Source organism: Panthera onca, chromosome A3 (genome assembly GCF_046562875.1).
Source record: "Panthera onca isolate mPanOnc1 chromosome A3, mPanOnc1 haplotype 2, whole genome shotgun sequence".
In the NCBI taxonomy this organism is placed as follows: Eukaryota; Metazoa; Chordata; class Mammalia; order Carnivora; family Felidae; genus Panthera; species Panthera onca.
In genome coordinates, this window is record NC_138341.1 from 61,352,863 (window position 1) to 61,375,400 (window position 22,538).

Sequence of the window (22,538 nt, forward strand, 5' to 3'; positions counted from 1 at the left end):
GCTGGGAGCCGTGTGGTGACTGTTCGGAGCGTGAGACAGCCGCCGGCTCGGAAGAAATCCCCCTCCTCCAGGTTGTTCTGAGGCGCGTGGTTTAAAGTTCAGAAGAGGGTGGGAAGGTGCGGTGACGTCCAGGGGGCCGGCCGCACCGGAGCACTTGGGGGCGGGCCGGGCGGTGAAGTGGGGCTGGCTCTCCGGGGCCCCGGGGGACGGCGGCCGGGGTTTTCGATGGGTGGTTCCCCGCCTCTTCCCAACTTCGTACATGCAAATCTTCGCCCCCGCGTCGGCGGGCGGTGTCCTGATGAGCCCGGAGAGGAAGTGCGGAAGCGCTGTCGCCTGTATTCATTTGTAATTCACGTATTTGCATTTGGGGACCCCCGCAACCTGATTTTCCCCCATTCTGTTTGAATTGCGAGGGCTCTGTCAACTTTACCTACTAAAACTTTTTCAGCTGTGAAGATCCTCACTGCGAGGTCGTTGCCTATTAACGCAGTGTGCTCGAGATTAGTGAGGTAAACGCTATCCTGGGATTTGACAGATACCCACGAGGAGAGGGGGAGTGGAACACACGTTTAGTGTGTGGAGGCAGTGTGGTATAACTCTGTTTCGTTCGAGTGCTAAGCACCTCCTGTGTGTCCGTTTATTTACCTCATTTAAAACGTATTATTGTCCTAATTTTGTAAATGAGGTTGATAGGGGTTCAGAGAAGTTAAGTAATACTTAAGAGAAAAAAAGAAGTAATACTTCAGAGAAGTTACGTTCTGGTAAAATGAAAAGCACGGTTTCAACCCAGGGTTGTCTGATTCCGTGGTCTTTGCACTATACCTTACTGCCTAAGACAAGTGTGGAGGGGGCATGGGGATTATCAGCCAGCTATACAAGTGCTGAAACTGGAGGACCCAGTTGGGGAAATCATTAAAAATAAAATCTGGTACACCTGAGTGGCTCAGTCCCTTGAGCCTCTGACTCTTGTCAGGTCAAGATCCCAGGGTCGTGAGATTGAGCCCCTTTGTTGACCTCTGCTCTGAGCGTGGAGCCTGCTCAAGATTCTCTCTCCCTCTGCTCCTCTCCCACGCTTGGGCGATCTCTCCCTCGCTCTCTCGATCTCTCGCTCTCTCGCTTTCTCGATCGCTCGATATCTCTCTCGCACAAATAAAAATAATAAATAATAAAAATAAAATCTACCATCTCCATAATATCCTCTCCGCTAAAAGTAGGAAAGAATGAAACAATTTTATTATTGAATAAGCATTAAAACATGTGATGCCCTAAAGAGATTGTAAAGACAAAAAAAAACCCACAAAAAAAAAAAACAAAAGAAAGACACAACAACCCTCATTTGTTTATGTAGCCAGGCAGATATAATCCACCACCGACCTGCTGTCTTTATCCAAAGGAAAAAAATAATACGAAGTTACATCTGGAAGCCAACAGCTGGGGTTTAAAATCCCACAAAGACCAAGAGGTGGGACAGGGTCCTCCCTGGTGCTTGCGTTTCAAAGAGGTAATTTCAAGGCCCCTAAGAAAGACCTTAGAGGGATTCAAAACTGGCAAGAGGCTTATTTAGCTTTTTAAAAGGTATACATACCTCTCAAAGAGAGACATCATTTATAATTTCGATTTTTCTAAAGGAATTGCTGAGTAAAAAGAAAGGAGGTGAGATTTCTTGTCCATTTTGGTACCAGGGAAATTTTTTAATTTAGTTTTTAGACGAATTTAACCTTACAACCCCCAATATCAGAACTGTAAGGGAGAACTTAGCACAGATGTTTAAGAATTCATTAGGAAGGTGAATGACAAATAGGAATGGAAAATATTTTGTGTCTATTTGTTTATATTCCACCTTCAGAAATTGATTGGTTTTAGGTGCCTCTTGAACTTAATAGAGAATAATAATGTTTGTCTACTGAAGAGTTCTGGACCGAACAGAATCTGTCCCAGTTGCAGTACTTAGGACCAGTTCTAACACCACTCCAATCTGTAAACTCACAAGTTTACCTAAGGAGATTTAGTAACAACCATAGAATTTTGAACTAATCAATTGTTATCTTTTATTTTTCAAAGACTGACTTATTTAAATCTCCTCATTAATAGGACCGCATGTTTATATTTATTTCCAGGGCTTTTTTAATTTGTCATATGACTAAGCTATGGGTTTTATTATCTTACCTTCCTAAAGATTTGTTTTAACCCTTTCACATTTTTTTAAAGTAGTGGAACGCTCTTTTGAAAGGTTCAGTCCGTATCTGAAAAGGGAAAATATTTTAGTTGTACAGGATACATTTATTTATTTTTTATTAAAAAATTTTTTTAATGTTTATTTTTGAGGGCGGGAGGGGCAGAGAGACAGGAAGACACAGAATCTGAAGCAGGCTCCAGGCTCTAAGCTGTCAGCACTGAGCCTGATGTGGGGCTCCAGAGAACCCTGAGATCATGACCTGAGCTGAAGTCAGACACTCAACTGACTGAGCCACCCAAGTGCCCCTATTTTTTTAATTTTAGAGTGAGGGAGAGAGAGAGTGCACATGAGCAGGGGAGAGGGGCAGAGGGAGGGAGAGAGAGAGGGATAGAGAGAATCCCAAGCAGGCTCCACACTTAGGGCAGAGCCTGATGTGGGGCTGGATCCCACCACCCTGGGATCATGACCTGAGCTGAAATCAAAGAGTCAGATGCTCAACCAACTGAACCACCCAGGTACCCTCACTTAATTTTTTAAGATAGAAAGATTGCAAGACAAGGTGATGGATGGACTAAAAAACAACAAAGGTAAGTAGTAATTTTGATTTTGAGAGGACTTATGCTGAGAAAAAGAGCTTATTACTGTAAAGATGATAGGCAGCTAGTTATTGGCACTTATAGAAGAGAATAGCGCATGCTAGTTTTCCTCGAAGGCACCCAGTTGTTGATACTGTTCATTCAGCTCAACAAATATCTACTCTGTGCCAGGTACTCTTTAGGTGGTGACACACTAAGAAAGAAGACAGAGCATCTGCCTTCATGCAGCTATGGCCCACATGAAAGACATCGAGCATATTATCAAAAAAGATCCTTTAAAATACTATCCTGAAGGTATTTTGTTTTTTTGTTGCTGTAAAGAAAATAAAGCAATGGGATAGTATATGACTGAGGATGGGGATGCTCTGAAGACGTGACATTTGAGCTGAGTCCTAAGTGATCAGAAAGAGGTATCCACAGGAAGATTCAGGGAAAGAACATTCCAGTCAGAGGAATAGCAAGTACCAAATCCTGGAGATTGGTAAGAGCTTACCTGAGGGATGGAGAGAAGGCCAGGAGGACTAACGCAAACAGAATGAGGTTGAAGAGGTAAGCAGGGGCCAGATCCTCTAGGACTTTGTAGACGATGATAAGGAAGATGAGGTTTAATTCCAGTAGCACACAGAAAGCTATTGGAGAGTGTTGTGTGTGATTGATTTATGAATACATTTTGAGATGTTTACTCAGGCTGACATGTTAAACTTAGTGAACACTACCTGGTGGCTGTTGGAGTAGTCTAAATGAAAGAAGTGCTTTGGATTAGTGTCTTAGCAGAGGAGATAGCGAAAAGAAGTCAAATTTAGTAAGCTATTTTGATGACCGAGGCAGAAGGACTTGGTGATGGACTGGATGTAGGGAGGAGTAGGGAGAAAAGTAAACAAGGGCAATTCTCACATTTTTAAAAAAATTATTTTTAATGTTTATATTTTTTTATTTCCGAGAGAAAGAGAAAGAGAGCATGAACAGGGGAGGGTCAGAGAGAGAAGGAGACACAGAATCTAAAGCAGGCTCCAGGCTCAAATCCACAGACTGCAAGATCATGACCTGAGCTGAAGTCGGATGCTTAACAGACTGAACCACCCAGGCACCCCTCCTACATTTTTGGTTTAAGCAACCAGGTAAAAAGGAAGGCTAGTAAAGAAAGAGGTTTGAGAGGGAAAATCAGGAGTTGTGTTTTTGACATGTTAAGTTACAGATGCCTAGTAGACATCCTAGTAGACAGTGGAATATACAGAACAAAAGCTAAGGGAAAAGGTCAGGGCTAGAAATAAAGATTTGGGAATCAGTGGCATTTCATTTGGGATAAGACTACCTAAACATAGAGTGTAGATAGAGGGGAAAAAATATGAAAAAGAACCCTGGGATCCTTGAATTCTTAGAGAACTAGTAGAGAAGAAGGAGCTGCCAGTGAAGCAAGAGGAAAACCAAGAGACTATGATGTCCCAGAGGGTGTTTCAGAAAGAATGGAGATGGTCAGCTGTGTTAAATGATGTTGAGAGATTGAAAAAGATAGAATAAAGAAAGGACCTTGGATTTGGCAAGATGAAGGTCGTTAATGGCCTTGATAAGAGCCATGTCAATGGAATGGTGGGGATGAAAGCTGAATTTGAGGAGGTTGAGGAGAATGATGAAAACAAGGAGTACAGACAACCCTTTCAAGAGTGTTAAAGGAAACAGAAATGAGGCAATAACTGAAGGGGGAATGCAGAACTATATGAGGCTAAGGGCTGTCACTCACAACCACAATTTCAACATGTTAACACAATTGAAGTTTGTTTCTTATTCAAGTCACAGTCCAGTGTGAGTTGAGTGGCTTTCTTCCAGGAGTAATCTGGAAGATGCCTTCGGTCTTGTAGCATCAACATGCGGCCTTCAAAATCAGCCTGGAAAAGAAAAGAGAGTAGAGGATCATACATGGGAGATTTTTATGGGCCAGGCCTGAAAGTTGAGTACATTACTAAGTCACAATTTACTTTCTGTATGACCTCCACAAGGAGGCTGAAAAATAGAATTTGAGAAATAGCATTTAGCTATATGCTCGGGAAGAAGAAAAGAAAATGAGTATCAGTGAGCACTAGCAGTCTCTGGCACTGAAGATTTGCTTTGTTTATAGAGAGTGATATTAAGGCATATTTGTATAAAGATGAAAGGGACTTGGCAGCAAAGGAGAAATTGATGATAGAGAGAAGGGGGCTAATGAGTGAGGCAGGGAAAAAGGGTGAAATGTAGAGGACAGATGTACAGGGTTGGCTGTAGATTGGAATGGGGACTCCTCTGTGGTAATGAGAAGGAAGGCAGAGAGGATGCAGAGAACCTGGTACACTTGATGGTATAAAAATGAGGTAGTCAGGGGTGCCTGGGTGGCTCAGTCGGTTAAGCATCTGACTTTGACTCAGGTCATGATCTCCCGGTTCGAGAGTTCAAGCCCCGCATCGGGCTCTGTGCTGACAGCTCAGAGCCTGGAGCCTGTTTCGGATTCTGTGTCTCCCTCTCTCTCTCTGACCCTCCCCTGTTCATGCTCTGTCTCTCTCTGTCTCAAAAATAAATAAACGTTAAAAAATTTTAAAAATAAATAAATAAAAATAAAAATGAGGTAGTCAAATTTCTCCCCCCCCCCCTTTTTTTTTAGTAAATTATGAGGTAAAATTCAACTGAGAGTAGAGGGCAAGGAGAGAATAGAAGGTTGGAGGAAGAGGAGAAGCCAAAAACATGGTCTCTGAGAGTGGAACTTTAGAAGGTATTTCTGCTGCACTGAATGACTATTTGAAACTTGTGGTCATAAACGTAATGTCAGACCAGTAAACGCTATTTCTTATATGGTTTTTGTTTGCTTTTGAGAGAGAGAAAAAGTGGGGGAGAGGGACAGAGGGAGAAGGAGAGAGAATCTGAAGCAGGTCCCACATCTAGCATGGAGCCCAATGCAGGGCTTGATCTCAGGACTGTGAGATCATGGCCTAAGCCAAAATTAAGATTTGGATGCTTAACCAACTGAGCCACCCAGGCACCCCTTTATATGATTTTTAACCCAGGGAAGATCAATGGGCAATATTGTCTTGAAAAAGAAGACAAAGAATTAGGAAAATTTAAGTTTCACTGAGAATATGAGGGAAGGATGCTTAATACTTCTCAACCCACACATACTCCCTGTGTGATCTGATCCATTCTCATGATTTTACCTATGATTCCAGGACCATATATATCCAGTTGTCTTCCAGACACTTCACTGGGAGCCCTATCGGCATGCCAACCTCAACCTACTCACCATTTCTCTCCCAGGTTTACTGTTACTCACATATTCTTTGTACCGCCATCTACTCAGACACAGGTTAGAAAGTTGGGAGCCATCTCTGACTCTCACCATCTCCCATCTACCCTACAACATCCCATCACCAAGTACTACAGATTTTACCAATAAAATATGAATCCATTTCTTTCCCACTTTGATTGCCATTGTCAATGTTCTTCATTATATCTCACCTAAACTCCTGGAATGGTCTCCTAACTATTATCCCTGCCTACACTTTTAACCCCTGTGAAAGCCATTCGAACCTATTCAAATCCATTGTCACCTGAGTCTTTAGTATGAATGCATATCAGATCTCTTTCTTTAGCCTCATCTTCTGCATTCCATGCCTTGCACTTTTACACCTCAATGAACTGCTTTGTAGCTTCTCATATCCCAGAAGATATGCTCTTTCTTGTCCATCTGCCTTTGTTCTTACTTTCCCTTCTACCTAGAAGTTCCTCTCCAGAAACATGCCATGTTCATGGATTGAAAGACTTAATATTGTTTAAATATCAGTTCTCCCCAAATTAGTCTGTAGAATTAATGAATCCCAATTGAAACTGCAGCATATTTTTGTTGGAATTGAAAAGGTGATTCTTAAATATATAGAGAAATACCAAGGTCCTGGAATAGCCAAGCCAATAGCGAAGAATAAAGGTGAAGAATCTACATTATCACATATCCAAATTTATTATAAAACTACAGAAATTAAGATAGTATGATATTAGCACAAGTTTAGACAAATAGAATAATGGGCTGGACTAGAAAATCCAGAAACCGACCCATACATATACAGTCACTTGTTTAGAACAGTCTACTGCAGGTGGGGGCGGGGGGGGGGGGTGGGGCAGGGAAGGAGGTCTTTTCATTAGTGCTGGGAAAAATTTGTCATCTGGAAAATAATAGAACCTGAACCTAACCTTACACCATGCCCAAAATATTTTTTTAAATGGATCATAGACCATGGGGGGACCTGGGTGGCTCAGTTGGTTAAGTGTTTGACCCCTGATTTCGGCTCAGGTCATGGTCTCACTGTTTGTAGAATCAAACCCTGTGCCAGGCTCTGTGCTAACAGCGTGGAGTCTGCTTGGGTATCTCTCCCCCTCTCTCTCTCTGCACCCCCCCCCAAATAAATAAACCGTAAAAAAAATTAAAATAAAATAAAATAAAATGTATCATAGACTTTAACGTGAACAGCAAAATGATAAAACTTCTAGGAGAAAACATACGAGAATACCTTCATGAACTTGAGAAAGGCAGAGACTTCTTGAACAATGTACAAAAAGCAATAACAAAGAAAAGATAGATAAATTGGACTTAATTAAAAGTAACTAACAGATGCCACTAAGAATAAAAAGGCAAGCTACATACTAGGAGAAGATACTTGCAATACATACATCTGGTAAGGAATTCTGTGGTGTCCATCAGTTACTTTGCTTAGATTTCACTTCTAGAAAAGATCTACCTCAACTTGCAAGCCAAGTACACACATTTCCTTAGAAACGTCTAGCCAGTTATAAGCACAGTCGTGGGACAAGGGCTCACTATCTCCAACCAGTACAGAACTTCTCTATGGGGAGCTGTTGTGTTAGAGCTTCTCATTGGACTGGTTAAGACTTTCTCAGAGATGTACTTCAATCTGATTGTATTCCTACCCAATTCTCCTTCCTTTTCCTTTTTCACAAGTGTCAGATCTGCATCTGAAGACTCTTCCTGCCTATTCCTTTATTTCTCTCCCCTTTATTTTTCATAGGCATTACCCCCAATACATCAATTGCATTGATCATTTCTTTTTTTTTTTAACGCTTTATTTTTATTTTTGAGACAGGGAGAGACAGAGCATGAACAGGGGAGGGTCAGAGAGAGGGAGACATAGAATCTGAAACAGGCTCCAGGCTCTGAGTTGTCAGCACAGAGCCCGATGCGGGGCTCGAACTCAGGGACCAGGAGATCATGACCTGAGCCAAAGTCGGCCGCTCAACCGACTGAGCCGACTGAGCCACCCAGGCGCCCCGCATTGATCATTTCATATTGGTATCTGCTTCCCATAGGATCCAACTAACATACTCCTATCCACTCTACAAATCAGTAAGAAAAAGCTAACTCAATTTTTTAAGTGGGAAGAAGACCCCAACAGGTCTCTTTACAAAAGAGAATAGCCAAATAATTAATAAGCATATAAAAAGGTGCTCAGTCAAAAGGGAAATGTGTACAAAACTCATAATAAAATATTGCTACACCTTCATCAGAATGGCTAAAATTAAAAGAACAATGCCAAGGCACCTGGGTGGCTCAATCAGTTAAAACTCTGACTTGATTTCATCTCAGGTCATGATCTCACATTTTGCTATCAAATAGCACTGTACATTACAGAGAAATCATTCACAAAAAAAGGAGTCTATCAATGTGGCAAACTTTCATTGTTTTAAGAAATGACTACAGCCACCCCAACCTTCAGCAACCACCACTCTGATCAGTCAGCAGCCATTAACGTCAAAGTAAGACCCTCCACCAACAAAAAGATTTCAACTCGCTGAAAACTCTGATGATGGTTAGTATTTTTAGCATAAAGTATTTTTAAGTGCAAGTATATACATTGGATTTTTAGATATAATGGTATTGCACATTTAATAGACTATAGCATAGTGCAAACATAACTTTTATGTGCACTGGGAAACTGATAAATTCATTTGACTCACTTTATTGCAATATTTGCTTTATTGTGGTTATCTGGAACCAAATCCATAATACCTCTGAGGTATGCCTATAAATGGAGTCATATAGTATATATTCTTTTGTGTATGGCTTTTCATCTATAAGACTTATCTATATTGTTGTATGGCAATAGTACATTTTTTTCATAATTGGAAAGAAATCCATGTTTATGAATATATCACAGTTTATTCTTTTTTTTTTTTTTTTTTTTAAAGTAGGCTTCATACCCACAGTGGAGCCCAATGTAGGGCCCAAATTCACAACTCCAGACCAAGACCTGAGCTGAGATCAAGAGTCAGATGCTTAACTGACTGAGCCACTCAGGCGCCCCACAGTTTATGTATTCTGGTGTTGATGAACATTTTTTTTTAATCTTTATTTATTTTGAGGGAGAGTGAGTGTGAGCAGGGGAGGGGCAGAAAGAGAGGGAGAAAGAGAATCTCAAGCAGGCTCCACATTGTCACTGTAAAGCCCCAAGGGGGGTTCAGTCTCATGAACCATTAAGATCATGACCTGAACCAAAATCAAGAGTTGGACACTTAACTGACTGAACCACCCAGGTGCCCCAGGTTATCACAATATTTCTGACTATATTCCCTATGCTGTAGTTTTCATCCCCATGACTTATTTATTTTATAACTAGAAATTTGTAACTCTTAATCCCCTTTATGTATTTTGCCCATGCCCCCACTCCCCTGTCCTCTGGTATTTATGAGTCTATTTCTGCTTTTGTTTGTTCATTTGTCTTGCTTTTTAGATTCCATGTATAAGGGAAATCATCTTGTGTTTGTCTTTTTCTGACTTAGTTCGGTTAGCATAACACCCTCTAGGTCTACCCATGTTGTTGCAAATGGCAAGATTTCATTCTTTTTTATGTCTTAGTAATACTCCTTTGTCTATACCACATCTTCTGTGTCCGTTCCTCTATTGTTGCTTTCATATCTTGGCTATTGTAAATAATGCTGCAAGAAACATAGTAATGCATATATCTTTTCATATTAGTGTTTTTGTTAGCTTCAGATAAGACCCAGAAGAGGAATTACTAGATCAGATGATATTTCTATTGTTAAGTTTTTGAGGAAACTCCATACCATTTTCTATAGTGGATGTGCCAGTTTACATTTCTACCAACAGTGCCCAAGCGTTCCTTTTCCTCCACATCCTCACCAACACTTCTTATTTCTTGTCTTTTCGATACTAGCCATTCTGACAAGTGTGAGGTAATATCTCATTGTGGTTTTGATTTGCATTTTCCTGATGATTAGTGATGTTGAGCATCTTTTCATGTGTCTGTTGGCTATCTATATGTCTGCTTTGGAAAAATGTATTTTCAGATCCTCTGCCCATTTTTTAAAAATTATTTTAGAGAGAGAGAGAGAGTACAAGTTGGGGAGAAGGGCAGAGGGAGAGAGAGAGAGAAAGAGAATATCAAGCAGCCTCCACGCTCAGCATGGAGCCCAACACAGGGCTTGATCCCATGACCCTGGGATCATGACCTGAGTTGAAATCAAGAGTTGGATGCTTGATTGAGCCAACTGATTGAGCCACCCAGGTATCCCATCTGCCCATCTATTAATCAGATTTTTTTTCAGTTGTATGAGTTCCTTATATATTTTGGGTATTAACCCCTCATCAGATCTATCATTGGCAAATATCTTCTTCTATTCTGTAGCTTGACTTTTCATTTTGTTAATAGTTCCCTTTGCTGTACAAATGCTTTTTAGTTTGATGTAGTCCCACTTGTTTATTTTTGCTTTTGTTTCTTTTTCCTTAGGAGACACAGAAAAATATTGCTGAGGCCATTGTCCAAGAGATGTTTTCTTTTAGGAGATTTATGGCATCAGGTCTTACATTTAGGTCTTGAATCCATTTTGAGTTTATTTTTGTGTATGGTATAAGAAAGTGGTTCAGGTTCTTGTTCTTTTTTTTTTTTTTTTTTTTTTTTTGCATTTTACCAATGTCATTTATTAGAGAGACTGTCTTTTCTCCATTGTATATTCTTGTCTCCTTTGTCATAGATTAATTGAACCTCTCTATAAATGTAGAGGTTTTTCTCTGGGCTCTCTATTCTGTTCCATTGATCTATTTTTGTGCCATTATCATCTATTTTGATTACTGTGGCTTTGTAGTATAGTTTGAAATCTGAGATTGTGATACTTCCAGCTTTCTTCTTTCTCAATATTGCTTTGGCTCTTTGAGGTCTTCCGCAGTTCCATACAAATTTTAGAATTATTTGTTCTCGTTCTGTGAAAAGTACTACTGGTGTTTTTTTTTTGTTTTTTTTTTTTTTAATTTTTTTTTCAACGTTTTTTATTTATTTTTGGGACAGAGAGAGACAGAGCATGAACGGGGGAGGGGCAGAGAGAGAGGGAGACACAGAATCGGAAACAGGCTCCAGGCTCCGAGCCATCAGCCCAGAGCCTGACGTGGGGCTCGAACTCACGGACCGCGAGATCGTGGCCTGGCTGAAGTCGGACGCTTAACCGACTGCGCCACCCAGGCGCCCCAACTACTGGTGTTTTGATAGGGATTACACTGAACCTGTAGCTTGCTTTGAGTAGAATGGACATTTTAACAATATTAATTCTTTTAATCCATAAATATGGTGTATGTTTCCATTTATTTATGTATATTTACTTTCTTTTAACAGTGTCTTATCATTTCTTTCACCTCCCTGGTTAAATATGTTTCTAGGTATTTTATTCTTTTTGATGCAATTGTAAATGGGATTATTTTCTTAATTTCTTTTTCTGCTAGTTATCAGTATATACAAACACAACAGATTTCTGTATATTAATTTTGTATCCTGCAACTTTACTGAATCAAAATATATTTCTTCTTTTTACATTTATAAGATATATTTATTATTTTTTGACCAAAGTACAATAATTTTTAAATCTCATTCAACAACTGAAAAAAAAAGTATTCAAGAAAATAAAACACAAATGAGAAATTTAACAATTAGATTTTTGCTTCATACCAACCCTACATTTAGTCTATAAAACAAATAAAAAAAACCTTGAAATGTTACTAAAACACTAACCAAATCACAAAATGTATTTCTTAAATAATATGTTTTAAAAATCAAAATGACTCCTTGATCCATTGGCTGCAGAATGGATGTCATGTTAGCAGCCATGAAAACAATGTGCATCTCACCGTACATCTCCATCAGCACACTTGAGTGACCATGTGCATTGTCAATGAGCAGTAATATTTTGACAGGAACATTTTTCTCTTGAGCAGTAAGTCTCAATAGTGGGCTTAAAATATTCAGTAAACTGTGTTTGAAACAGATGTGCTGTCATCCAGGCCTTGTGGTTCCATTCACAGAGCACTGAAAGAGTAGATTTAGCATAATTCTTAAGGGCCCTAGGATTTTTGGAATGGTAAATGAGCATTGGCTTCAACTTCAAGTCCAGTTGCCTTAGATCCCAATAATGAGTCAGCCTGTCCTTTGAAGCTTTGAAGCCAGACATTGACTTCTTTCTAGCTATTAAAGTCCTACCTTTTTCCAATGGAAGACTGTTTGACCACACTGATAGTCTGTTGTTTAGTGTAGCCACCTTCATTAATGAAGATAACTTCTAGATAACTTGTTACAGCTTCTACATCAACACTTGCTGCTTTACTTCACACTTTTATGTTGTGGAGATGGCTCTTTCCTTAAACTTCATGAACCAAACTTTGCTAGCTTCAGACTTTTCTTCTGTAGCTCCCTCACCTCTCTCAGCCTTCACAGAATTGAAGAAAGTTAGGGCTTTGCTCTGGATTAGGTTTTAACTTAAGGAAATGTTGTGGCTGATTTGATCTCTCAAGACCACTAAAACTTTCTCCATATCAGCAATAAGGCTGTTTCACTGTCTTATCATTTGTGTATTCACTGCAGTAGGACTTTTCGTTTCCTTCAAGAACTTTTCCTTTGCATTTATAACTTGGCTAACTGGTGCAGGAGGCCTAGCTTTTGGCTTGTTTTAGCTTTTAACATGCCTTTTTCTAGCTTTTGATTGATTTATTTGAGAGAGAGAGAGCATGAGTGGGGGAGAAGGGCAGAGAGAGAGAGAGAGAGAGAGAGAGAGAGAGAGAGAGAGAGAGAATCTTAAGCAATGCTCCATGCTCAATGCAGAGTCCGATTTGGGGCTCAATCCCACAACCCCAGGATCATGACCTGAGCTGAAATCAAGAGTTGGACGCTCAACTGACTGAGACACTCAGGTGCCCCTCTAGCTTTTGATTTAAAGTGAGAGAAATGTGAGCTGTGCTTGGCTGGCTCAGTTGGTAGAATATGAGACTTAATCTTGGGTAATAAGTTCAAGCCCCACATTAGTCATAGAGCTTACTTAAAAAAAAGTGATACACATGTGATTATTCTTTCACTTGGATACTTAGAAGCCATTTTAGGGTTATTAATTGGCCTAGTTTCAATATTGCTATGTCTCAGGGAATAGGGGTCCCTGAGGAAGGAGAGAGAGATGGGGAACAATTGGTCGGTGCATCAGTCAGAACATACACAACATGTATCGATTAAGTTTGCCATCTTTTATGGGTGCTGTTTGCAATGCCCCAAAATAATTAACATCAAATATCATAGATCACCATAACAAATGTAATAGTAATGAAAAAATTTGAAATATTGTGAGAATTACCAAAATGTGACACAAAGACACAAAGTGAGAAAATGCTGTTGAAAAAATAGTGCCAATAGACTTGGCTGGTGCAGGGTTGCCACAAACCTTCAGTTTGTAAAAATTGCAATCTGCAAAGTACAATAAAGAGCAATAAAACAAGATATGTCTGTATATTGAGTTCAAAAACAGATAAAACTAATTTTTGTGATGGAGGGCAGAATGTTGGGTACCTTTGGGGTGGGTATTGATGAGAAGTGGCCCAAAGGAGCCTTCTGAGTTGCTAGATATATTCTATATCTTGATCTGAGTGATGGGTGATAAAGACTTAATCCTTGGCCAAACTCTAGTCAGCCTCTGCTGAGCCCTCTTTTCTTTTTTTTTTTTTTTTTTTTTTTTTTTTTTAATTTTTTTTTTTTCAACGTTTTGTATTTATTTTTGGGACAGAGAGGGACAGAGAGAGACAGAGCATGAACGGGGGAGGAGCAGAGAGAGAGGGAGACACAGAATCGGAAACAGGCTCCGGGCTCCGAGCCATCGGCCCAGAGCCCGACGCGGGGCTCGAACTCACGGACCGCGAGATTGTGACCTGGCTGAAGTCGGACGCTTAACCGACTGCGCCACCCAGGCGCCCCTGAGCCCTCTTTTCAACAAGCCCTCAGTCTTGACCTATAACAACTCTTTTTTTTTGTTTTGTTCTGTGGGTTTTGTTTTGTTTTTGCCTTTTTTTTTTTGGCGGGGTGGGCTTTTTTTTTTTTTTTTTTTTTGCTTTTTTTTGCGAGAGGGAGAGAGAGAGAATCCTAAGCAGGCTCCATGCTGTCAGCACAGAGCCTGACAAGGGGCTTGAACCCATGAACCATGAGATCATGACCTGAGTGGAAACCAAGAGTCAGACACTTAATGGACTGAGCCACCCAGGCACCCTTAACTATGACAACTCTTAGCAGAAATTATTTTGCCCACCCCTTATACTAAGAGACTTGAACAAACACTAGCAAAGTTTCTAACTTCTTAAGTCCAGGATGATGACTTCATCCCCCTTAGGTTGCTGCTTGGGAAAGCACAAGCCTGCTGAAAGTATTTACTGTTTGTTCTAGCCAACACCTAGCCACAAGATGCTTGTCTCCTAGTCTCTCTGGCAGGGTAGGAGCCTAACGTCAATAAATGCCAGTTAACAAACACAGATGGCCCTTTCCCATTTTTTGTAAATTTCCACACTCCTGACTGCTCATTTCCCTTCCCTATTTCCCCCTTCTTCATTGAAAATGTCCAGTTACCTTTGCACAAATCAAAGTTGAGTTCAGTTTACACTTGGCTCTCTTCCTTATTTCAATACCACTTTAGAGTCTGGCTTTATATATCTTTCACATGGATTACGTATATTTAAAAACTGAGCTATAGTGGTGTGTAAAGGCTTTCACAGTACATAAAGTTATACCTCAATTTTTTAAAATATTTGAATAGACTTCTGAATAACTTTCCCCATGAAGGCCACACAACATGCATAGCCTTCCCTTGACACCCTGCTTATCACCTATCTCCCTTCTCCCCGCCTCCTAACACAGACTTCTTCACTTGTTTCATTCCACTCATCCTTTAAGACTCAGCTTACGGGAAGGCTTTACAGATTCCCTTAGCCAGATAGACTCTTCTTTCTTTGTCCTTGGTTAGCATCTGCAGGAGTTTCCCAGGTGAAATTCAAAACTGGCCCCCATATGCAGAGGACCAGGAGAGACAGAAGAAAGAAGGGGACTTTTCCAGATTGGTAAATTGCAGGTTTAATAAGCAAGGGAACTTCCACACAATATTTGTGTTGGTCAGCTGTAAGACAAGTAGATCTCCACACCCACCTGCCAGATTCTTAAAAGTTTATATTAATGCCTTAATGGGGCCCAGTCACGTACAAAGTCCAGATGGCCTCAACAACACATTACTCTCTTAAGGCTGCATCCTTGAAATGTCTCCTAGTGTGGGAATGGTGAGTAGAACATATATTCCAAGGACAAGGGAGGGGTAAAGAGACTCTGATTGCTCAGCTTGAGGGTCACCTTGTGATCACATCCTCTCAACCTCTTCCAAGATATGTGCAAAATGAAAACCAGCATATTACCTATCATCCTATCACACTGAAGTATGGTTATTTGGTCATATGCCTGGCTCCCTTGCTAAAATATAAAATCAATCCTTAAAAGCAGTGACTCTCTTATTCCTGGCAGCTGGCATATAGCAGATGTTCAATATTTGCTGAGTGAATTATCTTGATTAGAAGTCAGTACCTTTCTTCCTTGAGCCTGGTTGGGTTAGTACACGCCTCACCATGTCTGGTCTTTAGTGTGTTGTATATTATACACCTTGCATTTGGATAGCTCTTCTGAGCCTATGGAGGACCACAGTGGTTGATTTTATTATGAAACTTTTCTATAAACACATCTATTCAGTTTGATAATGGGCATCTTTTTTATCTTTCAACAACAACATAAAATCTATAAGGCAACTTCATTTTGTTATCTCTCACTCTCTTTCATATTCTTCTGGATCATAGACCCAGAACACATCCATTTACTAGCCAGATTTGTTTGTTTCTTAAAAAATGTAACTTCATGATTGCTGTTTTATTTAAAAAAAGATTTTATGTGTTTAAGGCATGTTCTTTAGTATCAAGGGCAATGATTCTTCACCTTATCAGATCAGTGTCCACTGTTTTATAATTTATATTTGTAACATCCTGTTTACTATCCTGAAGTGAAATTCATCGATATAATCTACCTCACATGTATATTTTCAAAGAAATAAAAATAATGCTCTAACAACAATGTCAAGGAGAAATAAAAAGAAAGCCATTTATAAAAAAAATAATACCTCAATATGTAAACGTTTGGTATGAATAATGGGAAATATGTATATATAGGTCTCTGACCCCCATTTTCTGACACAGAGCTCATAAATCCCTTGGAATTTCCTGGGTGATAGCAATGTCTTTTGTTTTAATGAGTCAACTCTGTGAGCTCTTGGTTGAGTCCTGGATGGGGGTGGTCACCAGAGAGACCAAGTGGCAATTAGAAGCTTGGAATATTCAGCCCCACCCCCCACTCTCCAAAGAGGAGAGAGGGGCTGGAAATGGAGTTGATAATTGGTCATGCCTATCTGATGAAGTCTCCATAAAATTCCCAATATTATGGGGTTCAGAGAGCTTCAAGATTGTTGAACACATCTAGGTTCTAGGAGAGTAGCTTGCCTAAAGAAGGCATGGAAGCTCCATATTGCACATACCTTGCTCTGTGTATCTGTTCTTCTGGCTGTTCATCTGTATCCTTTGTCATATCCTTTATAACATAGTAAACTGGTAAACATAAGTAAATGTTTCCTTAAGTTCTGTGAACTGTTCTAGCAGGTAATTGAATCCAAGGGAAGGAGGTCATGGGAACTTCGGATTTGTAGCCAAGTCAGACAGAGGTTATGGGTAACTACTAATTGCAGTTGACATCTGAAGTGGGGGCAATCTCATGGGACTGAGCCCTTAAATCTGTGGGATCTCATGTTGTCTCCATTAGCTAGTGTCAGAATTGAGTTAAATTTAATAAGACACCTTGCTGGTGTCACAGAGAATTGTCCGGTATGGGCAAAAAATTCCACACATCTGGTATCAGAAGTTGTGAGTTTGGTAGTAGTATGAGAGTAAGGGAGGAAAACTGAATTTTTCCTTACACACTTGGGTATGACTACATTAAAAGACTTAAAGTTTTCAAATGTTTATGCCTAGACATGGAATCACTGTAGGTGCAGCACATGCAGTCTGATGCTGATGTTCTATACTGGTGAGCTGTCAGAATTGTGATTTTACAACTTTCAAAAAGTTTTCTAATAAAATAATCTTTGATTAACATGGTAGTTGCATTCCTGAGAAATTCAGTGTATATTAAAACCACACAAAAAATATTTTGTGCTTATATGTAAAATGGGGTTGTGTTCTAGGCTTACATTATTATAATAGATTTTTCACCTATGTGAATGTGAATATCTGGTGAGACCCTGGAAAATCATGAGGATGGTTGGCTGTGCTGGACTCTCCCTAGAGGGCATCTAGCATCTCTAACCACCCCCACAGTGAATGCCATGGGTGCCCCCAAATCATTTTGACAACCAACAGTTTGGTCACAGATTTCCAAAATATCCCAAGTCATTTGGAATAGTGGATCTTAAATTTGGTGGTCATAAGGGGCGCCTGGGTGGTTCAGTTGCTTAAGCTTCTGACTTTGGCTCGGGTCATCTCATGGTTTGTGGGTTCGAGCCCTGCATCAGGGCCTGTGCTGACAGCTCAGAGCCTGGAGCCTTCTTCGGGTTCTGTGTCTCCCTCTCTCTCTCTGCCCCTCCTCCTCACATGCTCTCTCTCTCTCTCTTTCTCTCTCTCTCTCTTTCTCTCTCTCAAAAATAAACATTAAAAACATTTTTTAAAGTAAATTTGGTGGTCATAAGAATCACTTGGGGAACTTGTTTGGAATGCACATTACTTGCACCCATTCTCAGAAATTCTGATTTAGTAGGTAGGGGAAGGGCTCTGGGATCCATGTTTTTTCTTTGACTATCCTAAGAGTTCTGTCCCTCAAAATTCACTCTGACAAGATTTGTTCTTCACTAAAGCCCTGATACTCAACTTACTGTGTTCCACTAAAGAATCCAAGACACAGCAGGGAACCAATTTACCCTATAAAGAACCTTTATATTGAGATATTCATTTGGTACATTTGTTTCTTAGGGTCATACAAATTGTAGTAGTATTGTTGGCAATAAATTTTATTGCCATCACTCTATGATGCCAACAAAAGTAAAAGTTCCATTAGTAGATGAAAATTGTAATAATACTGTTGGGTATATTCTTGCTACTGTAACAACTAACAGAGAAATAAATTTTAAAGTTTATTTATTTATTTTTGAGAAAGAAAGAGAGAACAAGCCAGGGAGGGGCAGAGAAAGAGGAGAGAGCGAGTATCCCAAGCAGTCTCTGCTCTGTCAGCACAGAGCCTGACGTGTGGCTCAAACTCATGAACTTTGTGATCATGACCAAGCAAGAATTGGATGCCTAACTTTCTGAAGCCACCCAGGTGCCCCTACACAGAAGTAAATTTTGAAACCGAAGTGATAATAGCGAAGGTCCAGAAAAACAATGGATGGTGTTGGGTGAGTTTAAGGAAAGTACTTGGAGGGACCAGGGGAGCCCCAGGTTAATAGTAGCCTACCAGAGTTCAAATGGACAACCGGGCCAAAAGGCAATGGCATCCTACCCTTCCAAGTGAACATCGTAACTGATAGGCGCTTGATTTAGTGATGAATATGAAAGCCCAGTACCCCACATAGATGACATTTGTTTTCCACTAACAGTTGAGAACCAACACAGCTCTGGAGTTTGATCACAGGCTTGTAACCAGAGATGTAGTTCATCCACTAGGCGTAGGACACTCTTTTCCCAGATACAAGTTGTTTGGGAAGAAGTAGGAAGACTGCTTCATGGATAAGGAATCAGGAAAAATGAATGATAGAATCTTGAATAATATTTTATGGAGGCTGTGAAAAAAGCCTGTTGACTTATCCCTGTCCCATAACCAAGGGATCTGGCTTTGCAAACAACACACACCTGGATTTAAATCTTAGCTTGGCCTCATCTTAAATGTGGGATGTCAGGCAAGTCACTTAACCTCTCTGTGCTTGTTTGCTCATTTATAAGATGGAGTTAATAATACTATAGTGTCTGTCTTACAGGCTTGTCCTGAGGATGAAATGGGATCATTAATGTAAAGGGTCTGACACAGGGAAAGTCTTTAAAAAATGTTAGCAGGTTTCTATCCTATTTTGTTATAAAAATTTTCAACATGCAGCAAAGTTGAAAGAATTTTGCAAGGAGCATCTATACACTCACCAACTAGATTCTACCCTTAATATAAATTTCACTACACTTACCACCTGTCTAGCCATTTTTCCATTCCTCTATCCATCCACTCATCTACCTTATTTTTTAAAAAACGTATTTCAAAATCAATTCCCTACACTGGTACACTTCTCCCTAAATACTTCAACATATAGAAGCATTCGGGGCGCCTGGATGACTCAGTTGGTTAAGTGTCTGATTTCACCTCAGGTCATGATCTCACGATTAGTGGGCTCGAGCCTCACATCAGGTTCTGCGCTAACAGCTTGGAGCCTGGAGCCTGCTTCAGATTCTGTGTCTCCCTCTCTCTCTGCCCCTCCACCACTTGTGCATGTTCTCTCTCTCTCTCTCTCTTAAAAATAAAAAGTTAAAAGTTATATATATATATATATATATATATATATATATATATATATATGTAAAGAAGCAATTATTTTTACACTTCTCTAATAACCAGAATGATCCTGCTCATCAGATTCAGTGTCTTTCCCTCAGACAATTCTGGATGAACGTTGCCAAACTGCTTCTCTTTGATACCCTTTTTATCTGCATTACCTTCCCTTGGTTGCACAGTTTATGTAGATATTTTACATCAATTTAGGCAACAAGGTTATTTTACAAGAAATTAAGTCTTATCAAGACTACACTCTAGTCCCAATTAGAGTACTCTCAAGTCAGGACAAATAGTTGTGGTAGCTGGACTCAGCCATTAGAAGTGGATTCTACCCGTGCTATTGGCAACCCCTCTTCCCACCCCCACCATTCCCCTTTTTACTTATTATTCTGTGAGTGTTATTTAAGATTTCTGAAATCCACTTCCAAGAATTCAAGAAGTTGTAAAAAACAAAAGTAAGGGGGGAAGCACTTCATGAAGAGCAAAGACCAGGATCTACAAATCAGTTTTAAAGAGCCTGGAACTATTTCCACTTCCTTCAGCTTACTGAGACATTCTTTAATATGGCTGCAATATGTATAAGAGGAGGTAATACTTTAATAAGGTGAATGTTATTTGGATAAGTGGAGAGAAGAGAAGGAGAGAAGGAAAGAAAAGCTGAGTGTTGGAGAGACCAGAACAATGGAAGCAGAGGGCGTGTGGCACACAGAGCTTGCTGACTTCTTTTTTCTTCTTTTCTTTTTTCCAGGTTCATAATGTATTGTACAAATTGAATACCAGATGATGAATTGACATTAGCTTCTCTGGGCTTGGGAACTTAACAGATGAGGTACAGTTTAAAATCCATTTATGTTGCTTTCAAAGCTGGTGTTGTTTTAGACCTTAACTTGAAGTATAAGACCATCAAAGCAATGCCTCCATATGTGGCCAGTACGGAATTCATTCTACCTGTGAGAGTATAAGAGTTGAAATATTTTTTTGATATCAGTGAAATGTAATTGGTCATCAGTTTTTGGATCTGCCATGATGTCAATCTTGCAAAAGACACCAATCTGCCAGTTAGGTCCTTCAACATATGCAGCTACCTCGCCCAACTTCTCTTCTTTTTCTGTATTAACTGTAGCTTGATACATGATTGCTGAATAGTGCTGTATCTCCAACTTCCCTTGAGTAGAGATAATATGTGCCCACCCATTCCTAGGCAGAGACTTTCAGATGGCAAGCCTGCTTTTTTGCCTTTTCAAGGGCTAAAAAGAAGATGTCCTGTGATCTATATTCAACCCTGTTGAATGGAGAAACAAGATGGAAGGACCCTGTATGACTGTATGGAGCAGCCTGGAACTCAGACACTAAATTAAGAAATGAATTTCTGGGGAATGAATTTCTGAGCCTGGGTGACTCAGTCGGTTAAACATCTGACCCTTGCTTTTGGTTCAGGTCATGATCTCATGGTTTCTGGGTTTGAGCCCTGCATTGGGCTCTGCAGCTGGCAGTGCAGAGCCTGCTTGGGATTCTCTCTCTTTACTTCTCTCTGCCCCTACCCTGCTCCTGCTGTCTCTCTCAAAATAAATAAATAAACTTAAGAAAGAAATGAGTCTCTGTCTTTTCTGAGCCATTTGTGTCTCTTTGTTATAGCAGCTATCATAACATTAACTAATACGAATACATACTAAAAAACAGAGAAATAAGGTTAAAATCTGGTAATGGAGGGATTATAATGCTGGGAGGAGTAGTTTAGTTTTATCTTGTAGACAATGGAGAAAATTGCAAGATTTTTTTTTTTTTTAAGTAAACTCTATACCCAGTGTGAGGCTCAAATCACAACCCCAAGGGGTGTCTGGGTGGCTCAGTTGGTTTAGCATCCAACTTCAGCTCAGGTCATGATGTCAGAGTTCATGAGTTTGAGCCCCACGTCAGGCTCTGTGCTAACAGATCAGAGCCTGGAACCTGCTTCAGATTCTGTCTCCATCTCTCTCCACTCTTCCCCTGCTTGTGCTCCATCTCTCTCTCTCAAAAATAAACAAATATTAAAAAAAAAAATCAAACTCACAACCTCAAGATCAAGAGTCATATGCTCCAACAACTGAGCCAGCCAGGTGCCCTGAAAATTGCAAGTTCTTAAACCTGATAGTGCTATGATGAAGGCAAGTGGTTCAAGAAATTAGACTGATTGCATGAAAGCTTCCATGAAGAGGTTATTGCTGTGAAACAAGCATGAGCCTGAAACAAGCATGAGCCTGAATGTGGAAATGAAGTAAAGATGAAGAGGAAGGAAAACAATCAAGAGATATTAGAAAAAATTATAGGCCTTGGTGACCAGCTGGTTATAGGGAATTAAGGAGAACCAAAGGGCAAAGAAAAGCCCCAACATTTTTTTAAAGTTTATTTATTTATTTTTTTGAGACTGAGAGAGAGAGCGTGCACGCGCACAAGCAGGGCAGGGGCAGAGAGAGAGGGGAACAGAGGATCTGAAGCAGGTTCTGTGCTGACAGCAAAGAGCTGATGCGGGGCTTGAACTCACAAACCCCGAGATCATGACCTGAGCCAAAGGCAGATGCTTAACCAATTGAGCCACCCAGGTGCCCCCAAAAGTCCCAAATTTTTAATCTGGAAAAGTGTTGATACAGCAGAAATTGCTGGCAAGAAAATGGAATATATAGATTAACTTTAAAAAATCAGAGGTGCCTGGCTGACTCAGTTGGAAGAGTATGTGACTCTTGATCTTGGGGTTGCGAGTTCAAGCCCTATGTTGGGTATAGAGATCACTTAAATTAAAAAAAAATTTTTAAAAATTATAAGAGGCACCTGGGTGGCTTTGGATCCTTT

At 40.1% G+C, this 22,538-nt stretch overlaps 1 long non-coding RNA gene and 1 pseudogene across 1 annotated transcript; one reads left to right on the forward strand and one right to left on the reverse strand.

Moving 5' to 3' along the window:
• The first annotated feature begins 15 nt into the window (after positions 1-15).
• LOC144615925 (uncharacterized) lies at positions 16-21,273 on the forward strand. The gene is made up of 3 exons (XR_013554649.1): positions 16-71; positions 20,461-20,541; positions 20,958-21,273. It is a non-coding gene; the product is annotated as an uncharacterized LOC144615925 (long non-coding RNA).
• LOC132661053 (ATP synthase F(0) complex subunit k, mitochondrial pseudogene) lies at positions 20,549-20,949 on the reverse strand (annotated as a pseudogene).
• Positions 21,274-22,538: the final 1,265 nt, after the last annotated feature.